Below are 13,043 nucleotides of genomic sequence, written 5' to 3'. Positions count from 1 at the left end.
AGATTTAAAATCATGGAAACCTACAAAAGCACGATATAATTTTAAATCTGCACTCTGCTCCGAAGAAAAAAACATTCAATAGTTTTCTTTCTAAATTAGACTGTTTTCAGTCTGTTGGAGTTTCACCTATTTCTCATCAAACTTCATGGTTTTACTTTTCTTTAGAACTTCATGTTCTTGTGTCTGTGTGTGTGTGTGTGTGTGTTGTGTGTGTGTGTGTATGTGTGTGTTGTGTATGTGTGTATGTGTGTGTATGTTTGTGTATGTGTGTGTATATGTGTATGTGTGTGCATATGTGTGTATATGTGTGTATGTGTATGTGTGTGTATGTGTGTGCATATGTGTATGTGTGTGTTTATGTGTGTATGTGTGTTTGTGTGTGTATGTGTGTATGTGTGTGTGTTTATGTGTGTATGTGTGTTTGTGTGTGTATGTGTGTGTATATATGTGTGTATGTGTGTGTTTATGTGTATGTGTGTGTATGTGTGTGTGTGTGTATGTGTGTGTGTGTGTATGTGTGTGTGTGTGTGACCACAGTTTATTTTGTTTGCATTATTTCTTGACTACTGTGGTAAGTGAAGTGACAAGCATAGAAGAGCAAGTCTCCCTGTGACATGTTAAATAGGAATCTTTGATTATGCACCTAAGAATGGTATGACTAGGTCATACAGTAGTTCTAGTTTTAGATTGGTAGAAGGACCTCCATCCTGATTATCATAGTGACTGTACAAGTTTGTATTTCCATCAGAAAGAAATAAAATCCTCCAGACACACATCCTAATAATTGTTGTTCGTTTTTTGTTGTTTGCTAAACTTGATGCTTTTTCTTCTACCTGGGGGGACATAGAATGCCAAAGCAATTTAAAGTTTTATTTCCTTGATGACAAACTGTATTGAAGAGTTTTCAAATATTTACAGATAATTTTATTTCTTCTTTAAAATTTATGTGTCTGCATTTGTGTGTGTATGTATGTATATATATGTATTCAGTGTAGTTCATTTATTTAGAAAAGACATTAGGGAAGGGGAGGAATAAATCTTAAGTGTGGAGGGAGAGAAAATAATAGAATAGATGTCATAAAAAAGCAAAAGGGACCTGTGTGGGATCAAGGGAGCAAGGTGTAGACTTAGAGTTTTCAAAATCTACTTTAATTATGGTTAATAAGTGCTTCAACCTCTTTTCTACCCCAGGAAGCAAAGGCAGAGGAGAAGAAGGGTTGATAGGAAATGGAGGATGTGGACCACTAATGGCTAAGATCAAAAACTCAGGTGACAGCAGATGCTGGCGAGGATGCAGAGAAAGAGGAACACTCCTCCATTGTTGGTGGGATTGCAGACTGGTACAACCATTCTGGAAATCAGTCTGGAGGTTCCTCAGAAAATTGGACATTGAACTGCCTGAGGATCCAGCTATACCTCTCTTGGGCATATACCCAAAAGATGCCCCAACATATAAAAAAGACACGTGCTCCACTATGTTCATCGCAGCCTTATTTATAATAGCCAGAAACTGGAAAGAACCCAGATGCCCTTCAACAGAGGAATGGATACAGAAAATGTGGTACATCTACACAATGGAGTATTACTCAGCTATCAAAAACAATGACTTTATGAAATTCATAGGCAAAAGGTTGGAACTGGAAAATATCATCCTGAGTGAGCTAACCCAATCACAGAAAGACATACATGGTATGCACTCATTGATAAGTGGCTATTAGCCCAAATGCTTGAATTACCCTAGATGCCTAGAACAAATGAAACGCAAGACGGATGATCAAAATGTGAATGCTTCACTCCTTCTTTAAAAGGGGAACAAGAATACCCTTGGCAGGGAAGAGAGAGGCAAAGATTAAAACAGAGACTGAAGGAACACCCATTCAGAGCCTGCCCCACATGTGGCCCATACATATACAGCCACCCAATTAGACAAGATCGATGAAGCAAAGAAGTGCAGACCGACAGGAGCCGGATGTAGATCGCTCCTGAGAGACACAGCCAGAATACAGCAAATACAGAGGCGAATGCCAGCAGCAAACCACTGAACTGAGAATAGGACCCCCGTTGAAGGAATCACAGAAAGAACTGGAAGAGCTTGAAGGAGCTTGAGACCCCATATGTACAACAATGCCAAGCAACCAGAGCTTCCAGGGACTAAGCCACTACCTAAAGACTATACATGGACTGACCCTGGACTCTGACCTCATAGGTAGCAATGAATATCCTAGTAAGAGCACCAGTGGAAGGGGAAGCCCTGGGTCCTGCTAAGACTGAACCCCCAGTGAACTAGACTGTTGGGGGGAGGGCGGCAATGGGGGGAGGGTTGGGAGGGGAACACCCATAAGGAAGGGGAGGGGGAGGGGGATGTTTGCCCGGAAACCTGGAAAGGGAATAACACTCGAAATGTATATAAGAAATACTCAAGTTAATAAAAAATAAATAAAAAAGAAGTGGTTCTTTGGGCCAATTGGAAACACAAACCAGTAGTGGCAGTCCAGCCCAATCGGCAAATGCTAAACATAAATCAGTAGCAATGGCTTCCCTCAGAAACAGCAAGAAGCAGGATACCACAGATGTTAATGTGTTCTTTGGTACTTTTCTCTCTATGAAGTCAAAACAAGTGGAGATCAGCGAAGACTAGTGAAATGTTGTGAGGCGAACGAGTGCAAGAGCGTGATCAGTGAAGGCCATCGAAGCAGCCACTGTCTGTTGGGTAAAATTTGCACTCTTTCCAAGTGTCACATGGTCTCTCAAGTGTCTGCTCCAGCAACACATCAAATGCCCTTCACAAGTCAGCTTCCAGCTAAACACCACTTGTCTGTTCTCAGAGCAATACCCTCTCACATGTCTGCTCCAGCAAAACATTCTCTCCTGTGACACCTTCCGAAAAAAACATCGCGTGACACAATGAGTCTCCAAAGAAACCAGAAAATTCACTTCAGGGGAGTCCCCAAAATATAACAGAGAGCAGTGGGACTGTGGGTATGAAAATGCCATAACAAAACCAATGCACTTTTTGTTACTTTAGAAATTAGATCAGGATGCCCTTGGTCGGTTATATAAAAGATATACATGAGCCTGTTTTATATTTTCTTCACAACTTTTCTATAAACTGAAAAATGTTATTAAGATGCAAGTCAAGGCAGGAGCTGGTATTTTTGCTTAGTGGGTAAGAAATCGGGTTGTTATTGTACAGGACCTGAGTTTGGTTTCCAGCACCAATATGAGGTGGCCCACAACCATCTTTAACTCATGCTTCAGGGGATTTATATCCTCTTCTGGCTTCTCTTGGCACCTGTCCTCATGTGCCCATACCCATACACGCACACACTAAAGTTTATAAGTACATATATATTTTGTGTATCATTTAAATACACTTATATGATACAAACATATGATACACTATTATATTTATATATTTACATTTTTACATCTGTATATATTTCTGTATGGTATTAAATGAAGCACAATCAGTTATTGTTTCTTGCCATATTTTCCAACAATATATCACTGACGTTCACTATAAAATTTGAAAAGTGTACTATTTTAATTTCAAGTAAAACTTAAATGAAGGAATTTCAGTCAAGAAACAAGCATATCCAGTTAGTATTTGTTTAAATGACCATGGACATGCTCTGTTTTCCCAGCTCCTATTTGAAACAAAGACTTATTTCTAAGTAGCATGTTCAATATACCAGGAAATGTAAGGATGGAGAAGTGAGGATCATGACATTTACTCTTATGAGACTTTGAATGTTATGGTGGTGGGACAAATGCCATTCAATAACAATAATGCTACAATAGATACTGTAAATTAACATAGCATCAAGTAAGCAGACCTTAAACACGAGGCACTTAGAATGGCCGAAGACTGTAAGAGAGATATATATCCCCTTGCTAACCTCTGTACAAAGTTCCAATATTTATTCTTCAAACAACATCAGAGATGTGAAGCATTACATCTACTGATCCAAAGTAATGCAATTACAATATTCTAAGAGATATGAGCAACAACTACCACAAAACCTATTCAGTTCCCAAGTAGGTAGAGTAGTACCAGCTTTGAACGGCTCAAAGCATTAATAAGATGATATGGAGTGAAAAGATCTGTGGAGACTCTAATAACAAACAATAATTAGGTTTCTTTGTGATTGTTATAATCTACTCCAGAGGTGTTCAACAACGGAAAGTGTTGTTACTGTACAGGTTAGTGTTCTTCCCAAGTTTATACCATTAGGGTACCAACATGGTATTGCTGTGGGTAAGAGCTTCAAAGAGGATATTAGTGCTGGAGGAGTCATGAGGATGGGGTCCTAATCCTATCCAATTAATGTCCTTACAAGGGGAAGAGCATCTAAAGATGCACAGAGTAAAGACATAGTAAGGACACACAGCAGCCACCTATAAGCCAAGAAGATCTTCAGTAACACGAGACTCATCCATACCTTGATCTTGGACTTCAGCCACCAGAACTACAAAAAAATAAACATATGTTATTTCAAATCTCTGGTCCTCTGTTTTCTTTTTATTGGCAGAACTAGTGGATTAATTCAGAGCCAGAACCCACAAGATAATTGATAGCCCTTAACGTATATTCATGTTTAAAATAATCCCAGAGACATGACTGTTCATTATAACTGCCAGAGGGAAACCAACATCTCACAGGCTGAGAGGTTGTCAGTTTCTATGCTTTATCATGAATTAGTTTTTATTATAGTGGAGGTTTAATATTGAAGGAGAAATGTCACCTGTAGGATCATGTGTTTGAACACTTGGTTCCAAATTTGGGGGTGGAGGGGTTGATAGAACCTTTAGAGAATGTAACCTTGCTGGAGGATATAGAATTTATAGTAGCCATATGGCATGGACCTTCAATGGTTATATCCTTGCCTTATTTCTTCTTGTACCCCATGCTCACTTCCTGTGTGCCAAAGATATGTGCACCACCCTACTAATGATGCCTTGTCATGTCTTCCCTGTCATTATGAACACATAGACAACCTTGTGGTAAACATTACTCTACCTAAGTAATATGAAATCACAATAGAACATCAGTGACCTGTGGATTGCTTATAGAATGCAAAGTAATAGTTACTCTGTACTCATTGTTTTCTATTTACTTTAAATCATGATGCATAAAAGTGTCCTAAAAATGAGTCAATAATTATCAGAGTCCATAATGTTAGCCCGAGAAATGGAGAATGGTATTTCTAAACTTTATTATCTTTATTCATCAGTATCACTGTATGCATGTCTGTTGCAGTGAAAACAATTTTAGCTTCAGAAATGTTTAGATCAAGCCAAAGTTGCATCACACTGATCTTTTCCGTAGTGGCATTTGAAGAATAAAATAAAGGAGAATGCCCAAGCACTCCACAAGGTTGTCTTCCTTTTTCCCGACTTTGCTATGTGTTGTTCAGTGTACAGGTTTAACCTACCCCAGGCCATGTCTGTGTCCTTTAAATCTACGACCTTGCCATTACAAATGAAAATTTTTGTCTTCAGAACATAATTTTTTTTACCTACCAAGGTCAAACACAGGTAAAGTTAATCTGCTACCCCACTTAGTCCCACCTACGTCAAACATGCCCATGATCTGCAGGACTTTACACAACAAATCTCTTCTTTACTCTCAGCCTTTCTGATTTCTCACAAGCATCTGGCTTCTACAACAAAGACTTTAAAGCCATATTTTAGAGGTTCGCCATGGAACTCATCTTCTGCCATATTTCAACATGCAATAAACATGTTTTTTGTCAGCTAGTAACCATGTATCAAGTCCCTCTTAGATATATCTTTCTTGGAATGTGTTCTAACAGTACTGGGCCCATACCCAAGAAGCACTAGAGACATCCCCGACCATCTCTTCTCAGAATCAGTCCCACGGGCGCTTGTCAAATTGACCAAAAAGAGGAAATAAATTACAAAATCTGCACTGACTACTGTATTTACAAGTGTGCCACTGTAATTCAATTAAATGTCCAGATAGAAACAGACACAAGAAACCATAAAACACAGTCAGTTAAGAATTGTATGTCTTCTACAGGGAAGCTTCCCCCAAGTGTCCATGTTCCCTGCATTTTGGGGGTTGGCGTGAAAACAGTTATTTGTGTCTTGCTGCATTACATGGATGATCTACTCCAGAGGTGTCCCACACAGTCAGCCTTTCTCAAAAGCTGAAGAAAACATTGTCTCTACCAATGCCAACAAATCATGTTCTTTCATGATGAAAAGGGAGAAGTGGAAAATTAGAAAAAAAATCTATGGAGATTTGAAAGGAGGAGGAAGAGTTGCCAGTGGCCAGGTAGAAACAGTCTAACAGGGCACACACAACCCCTGAGTCAGCCACAAGCCACTTGCCTTCAAGATAAAAGCAGCATGGGTTCACAGCTCAGCATGAAATCCCCTTGACCTTGACCCCTACGGACTCAAAATGCATCATTCTTTAGGAGAAAAGCTGTCTTTAATCTATTTCTGTCTTCGGACTATCTTTAAACAGTTGAAAACTATATATCTGTATTATATAAACCAGTTTACATAAGAAAGTCCTCCCCCCCACTGAAACCCACCTATTTCATATTTCTCTCCTACTACTTCAGGGACTGTAATCTAGTCAGCATGAAGCAATATATATTTTCCATGATAAATTAATTATGAAATTATGAATGCTAAAGCACTCAGCTAATAGTGCTCAGACATAATCATATTAAAGAGACTATTTCTCTACACTATTATTTTCAATCTTGTTAATTATATCTTAAAACTGGGATAATCATAGGGTAATGAGCCATATGAGAAAGAAAGGCAAAAGAAACAAAATAAGGCAAAATGAGGCACTATGTAAAGGTCTACAGTCCCTAATTCGGTTAGCTACGTTCTTTGGAAAGTCTTATTATTCGTCTTGTTATCCACTGACCAAGTTATTAGATAAAGAGTTGGAATAGTGGTTCTTAACCTCACGTCCTGGCTGCTTTGGAGTTGCATATCAATATTGTGCATATCAGATGTTTATATTATGATTCCTAACAGTAACAAAATTATGGTTATGGAGTAGCAACAAAAATAATTTTATGGTTGGAGGTCACCAAAACATAGGGAACTGTATTAAATGGTCACAGCATTAGGAAGGTTGTAACCACTCAATTAGATGCAAAGTATGAAATACTGGCATAGCACATATTCAAAGATTGGTGTTTGTGGTTTTGCTTTTCTCTTTCTGAGGGTCTGCTAAATCTGAAAACAAAGCAAATAAACAACTAATCAATAAATGTAATATACAGGTATTGCAGCTATTGTATGCAACTAAAGTGAATTAAATTTTTCATCTAAAAATAGAAACACTGCCTCTATTTTTAAAGGAAATATATTTGGTTTTGTTTGTTTGTTATTATTTTATTTTTCACAGTCCAGTTGTTGCTCCCCTCCCAATATGCCTTCCCACAGTTCCTCATCCCATTCCTGCCCCCCTCTCCCCGGTCTCCAAGAGGATGTCCCCATCCTCACCAGGTCTCACTAATCCCTGGGGTCTCAAGTGTGTCAAGGGCTAGGTGCATCTTCTCTCACTGAGGCCAAATCCGGCATTCCTTTGCTGTATATGTATTGGGGTCCTAAAACCAGCTCTTGTATGTTGCCGGGTTGGTGGCTCAATGTCTAAGAGATCTCAGGGGTCTGGGTTAGTTTAGACTAGTGATCTTCCTATGGGGTCTCCTCCCTCCTCAGCTTCTTCCAGCTTTTCCCTAATGCAACCACAGGGATCTCTGACTTCAGTCCAACGGTTGGGTGTAACATCCGCATCTGTCTTAGTCAGCTGCTTGTTGGATCTCTCAGAGGACAGCCAGGTTATGCTTCTATCTGTAAGCACAACATAGCATCAGTAATAGTGTTGGGCCTTGGAGGCGCCCCATGAGATGTATTCCAAGTTGGGCCTGTCACTGGACCTTCTTTCCCTTTGTCTTTTCTCCATTTTGTCCCTGAAATACATTTAGACAGGAACAATTCTGGGTCAGAATTTTTGACTGTGAGATGGCAACCCCTTGATACCTTGTCTTTTTACTGGAGGTGGACTCTTTAAGTTCCCTCTCCCCACTGTTGGACATTTTATCTAAGGTATCTCCCATTGAGTACTGAGAGTCTCTTACCACCAAAGTCTCTGGTACTTTCTAGAGTACCTTCCATCCCCTGTGCTTGCTTAGTTCCATTCTTTCTGTTGGCCCTAACAATTTCTCTCCTGCTCTCCCCCCACATACTTGACCATGTTCTCCTTTTCTCATCCCCCTCTCCACTCCCATCCAGCCTCCACCCACCATCTCCTATGATTGCTTTCTTTATCCTCCCAAGTGGTATTGAAGTTTCCTCACTTTGGCCCTTCTGTTTGTTAACTTTCTTTACTCTGTGGATTGTATCCTGGGTATTCTGTTTTTTGTGGGTTTTCTTTTTGGCTAATATCCACTTATTAGTGAATACATACTATGTATGTCCTCTGGGTCTGAGTTATCTCACTCAGGTGGATATTTTCTAGTTCCATCCATTTGCCTGCAAAATTCCTGATGCCCTTGTTTGTAATAACTAAATAGTATTCCATTGTGTAAATGAACCACATTTTCTGTATGCATTCTTCCATTGTGGTACATCTGGGTTGTTTCTAGCTTCTGGCTATCACAGACAAGGCCTTTATGAGCACAGTGGAGCTTATGTCCCTGTGGGTTGGTGGGCAAGTATATGCCTAAGACTCATATAGCTGGGTCTTCAGGTAGATCTATTTCCCCTTTTCTGAGGAACCTCCAGAGTGATTTCCAGAGTTGTTGTACCAGTTTGCAATCCCACCAGCAATGGAGGAGTGTTCCTCTTGCTCCATACCCTTGTCAACATGTGCTGTCTCTTAAGTTTTTGATCTTAACCATTCTGATTTGTATAAGGTAGTATCTCAGGGTCATTTTGATTTCCATTTCCCTGATAACTAATGACTATGAAGATTACTTTAAGTGCTTCTTGTCCATTCAAGATTCCTGTGTTGTGAACTTTCTGTTTAGGTCTCTATCCTCTTTTTAAATTGGGTTCTTTGTGTTTTTGGAGGTTAGCTTCTTGAGTTCTTCATATATTTGGGATATTTGCCCTCTTTCAGATGTAGGGTTAGTGAAGTTTTTTCCCAATATGTAGGCTGCCAATTTGTCCTATTGACTAATGTCTTTTGCCTTACAGAAGATTTTCAGCTTCATGAGGTCCCATATATCAATTCTTAATCTTAGAGCCTGAGCCACTGGAGTTCTATTTTGGAAATCTACCCTGCCCCCCATGGCAATGAGTTCTTTCCCACTTTCTCTTCTATTAGATTCAATGTATTCGGTTTTATGTTAAGGTCCTTGATTCACTTGGACTTGAGCTTTGTGCAAGGTGACCAATACAGATTTTTTTTTCATTTTTTACATACAAACTGCCAGTTAGACCAGTGCCATTTAATGAAGATGCTTTCTTTTTCTATTGTAGATTTTGGCTTCTTTGTCAAAGATCAAGAATATGGGTTTGTTTCTGAGTCTTCAGTTCTATTCCATTGATCAACCTGTTTCTCTCTATACAAATGCCATGCAATTTTTATCATTATTACTCTGTAGTATAGCTTGAAGTCAGGGTTGGTGATTCCTCCAGAAGTTCCTTTATTGTAAAGAATTGATTTTGCTATTCTGGGTTTTTTGTTTGTTTGGTTGGTTGGTTTTCATATGAAATTGAGAATTGCTCTTTCCATATCTGTGAAGAATTCTGTTAGAACTTTGATCGGGATTGCTTTGAATTTATAGACTGCTTTTGATAGGATGACCTTTTTTACTGTGCTAATCCTACCAATCCATGAGCATGGGTGATCTCTCCATTTTCTGAAGTTTTCTTTGACATCTTTCTTGAGGCATTTGAAATTTTTGTCATACAGATTTTTCACTTGTTTGGTTAGAGTTACTTCAAGATATTTTGTATTATTTGTAACTATTGTAAAGGGTGTTGTTTCCCTATATTCTTTCTCAGCCCTTTTATCATCTGTATAAGAAAGGCTACTGATTTCCTTGAGATAATTTTATATTCAGTCACTTTGCTGAAGTTATTTATCAGCTGTAGAAGTTCTTAGTAGAATTTTTGAGGTTGCTTATATATATATATACTAATGTATCATCTGCAGATAGTGGTACCTTGCCTTCTTCTTTGCCAATTTGTATCCCCTCGATCTCTTTTTGTTGTCCTACTGTTCTAGCTAGAACTTCGAGTACTATATTGAGTAGATATTGATTTTAGTGAGATTGCTTCAAGTATCTTTCCATTTAATTTGATATTGGTTGTTAGTTTGCTGTATATTGATTTTGCTATGTTTAGTTATGGGCCTTGAACGCCTGACTTCTCCAACACTTTTTGTCATGAAGAGGTGTTGTATTTTGTCAAATTCTTTTTCAGCATTGAGTGAAATAATCATATGGTTTTTTCCTTTGAGTTTGTTTATATAGTGAATTTCATTAATGGATTTTTGTATATTGAACCAACTTTGCATCCCTGGGATGAAGCCTACTGGATTGTGATGAACAATGGTTTTGCTCTTTGTTCTTTGATTCAGTTTGCTAGAATTTTATTGAGTATTTTGCATCTATATTCATAAGCAAAGTTGGTCTGAAGTTCTCTTTCTTTGTTGGGTTTTTTGTACGGTTTAGCTATCAGAGTAACTGTGGCTTCATAGAATGAATTGGATATTGTTCCTTCTGTTTCTGTTTTATGGAATCATTTGAGGAGTATTGGCTCTTCTTTGAAGGTCTGGTAGAATTCCATGCTAAAAACATTTGGCCCTATTGGATTTTTTGTTTGTTTTTGTTTTGTTTTGTTTTAAGATTTGTTTAAGGACTTCTTCTATTTCCTTAGGAGATATAGGACTATTATGATAGTTTACCTGATTCAACTTTGGTATGTGGTATCTGTCTAGAAAATGACCCATTTCAATCTAGATTTTCCAGTTTGTTGAGTATAGGCTTTTGTAGTGGTATCTGATATTTTTTTAAATTTCCTCAGTTTCTGTTGTTATGTCTCCCTTTTAATTTCTGATTTTGCTAACTTGGATCCTATCTCTGTACCCTTTAGTTAGTTGTGCAACGGATTTATCTTGTTGATTTTCTCAAACAAGGAGCTTTTGGTTTTGTTGATTCTTTGTATTGTTCTCTATGTTTCTATCTGGTTGATTTTGGCCCTGAGCTTGACTATTTACTGCGCTCTACTACTCTTGCCTGTGTACGCTTCTTTTTGTCCTAGGATTTTAGGCATGGTGTTAAGTTGTTAATGTAGGACATCTCCAATTTCTTTACTAGGTTACTTATAGCTAACTAGGTTCTACTTAGCACTGCTTTCATTGTGTCCCATAAGTTTGTGTATGCCATGTCATCATTTTCATTAAATTCCAACAAGTCTTTAATTTTTCTTTATTTCTTGAGTATTTTTATTTATTGAGTAGAGATTTGTTCACTTCCCATGGGTATATGGGTTTCTCTGATTTTTTTTTTTTGTTGTTGTTGCTGTTGTCGTTGTTGTTATAGAAGTTTGGCTTTAGTCTGTGGTGATTTGATAGGATTCTTGGGATTATTTCAATCTTCTTGTATCCGTTGAGGCTTGTCTTGTGTCAGATTCTATGGTCAATTTTTGAGAAGGTACCATGAGGTGCTGAGAAATGTTTTAAGGTGAAATGTTTTGTATTTCATTTGGCTCTCTATTAGGTTTACTGTATCTCTGCTTAGTTTCTGTCTTAATGGCCTGTCAATTGGTGAGTATGGGGTATTGAAGTCTCCTACTATTATTATGTGGGTTTGAATGTGCATTTTAATCTTCAGTAAAGTTCTTTTATGAATGTGAATGCCCTTACATTTGGGGCATCGTTGTTCAAAGTTGAGATTTTTCTCCCGGTAAATTTTTCCTTTGATGAGTAAGAAGTGTCCTTCTCCATCTTGCTTAATAACTTTTGCTTGAAAGTCTATTTTATTGAATATTAAAATGGCAACTTCTGCTTGTTTCTTGAGACCAATTGCTTGGAATTTGTTTTCCAGCCTTTTAATCTGAGAAAGTGTCTCTCTTTGTCATTGAGGATTTTTTCTTGTGTGAAGCAAAATGCTGGGTTATGCCTGCATATCCGGTCTGTTAGCATTTATCTTTTTATTGGGGAAATGAGTCCATTGATGTTGAGAGATATTAAATACATATGCTTGCTATATTTGTTGTAGGTAGTATTATGTGTATGATTTTCTCCTTTTTGTTTTTTTCTGAGATGTTTAATTTCTTGGTCTTTTATTTCATGTAGCTACCCTCCTTGTGCTGGAGTTTTCCTTCTAGAATTCTCCGTAGGGCTGTGTTGGTATATAAATATTGTTTAAATTTGGTTTTTTCCTGGAATATTTTGGTTTATCCATCTATGATGATTGAGAGTTTTGCAGGGTATAATAACCTAGACTGGCATTTGTGTTCTCTTATGGTCTGTATGACCTCTGTCCAGGCTCTTCTGGCTTTTAGAGTCTGTTCCATAGCTTAGTGTAATTCAAATATGTCTGCCTTTATATGTTACGTGATCCTTTTCCCTTACAGATTGTAATATTCTTTCTTTGTTCTGTTGATTTAGTGTTTTGATTACTATGTAATGGGAGTATTTTCTTTTCTGGTTCAATCTATTTGGTATTTCATAGGCTTTATGTACATTTATGGGCATTTCTTTCTTTAGGTTAGGGGATTTTCTTCTATGACTTTGTTGAAGATGTTTTCTAGTCCTTTAATCTGGGAATCCTCACTTTCTTCTATTCCTATTATTCTTACTCTTGCTCATTTCATTGTATCCTAGATTTCCTGAATGTTTTGGGTTAGGAGCTTTTTATGTTTTGTATTTCCTTTACCATTATGTCAATATCCTCTAAGTTATTTTCTATGCCTGATATTCTTTCTTTTCTATCTTGTGTTCTGTTGTTGATGCTTGCATCTGTAGCTCCTAATCACTTTCTTAGCTTTTTCATTTCCAGGGTTACCTCCACTTTTTATTTCTTTATTGTTTC

The sequence above is a fragment of the Rattus norvegicus genome, chromosome 17, assembly GCF_036323735.1.
Source record: "Rattus norvegicus strain BN/NHsdMcwi chromosome 17, GRCr8, whole genome shotgun sequence".
In the NCBI taxonomy this organism is placed as follows: Eukaryota; Metazoa; Chordata; class Mammalia; order Rodentia; family Muridae; genus Rattus; species Rattus norvegicus.
The sequence above is the reverse complement of the archived record's forward strand: the minus strand, read 5'-3'. Positions refer to the sequence as shown.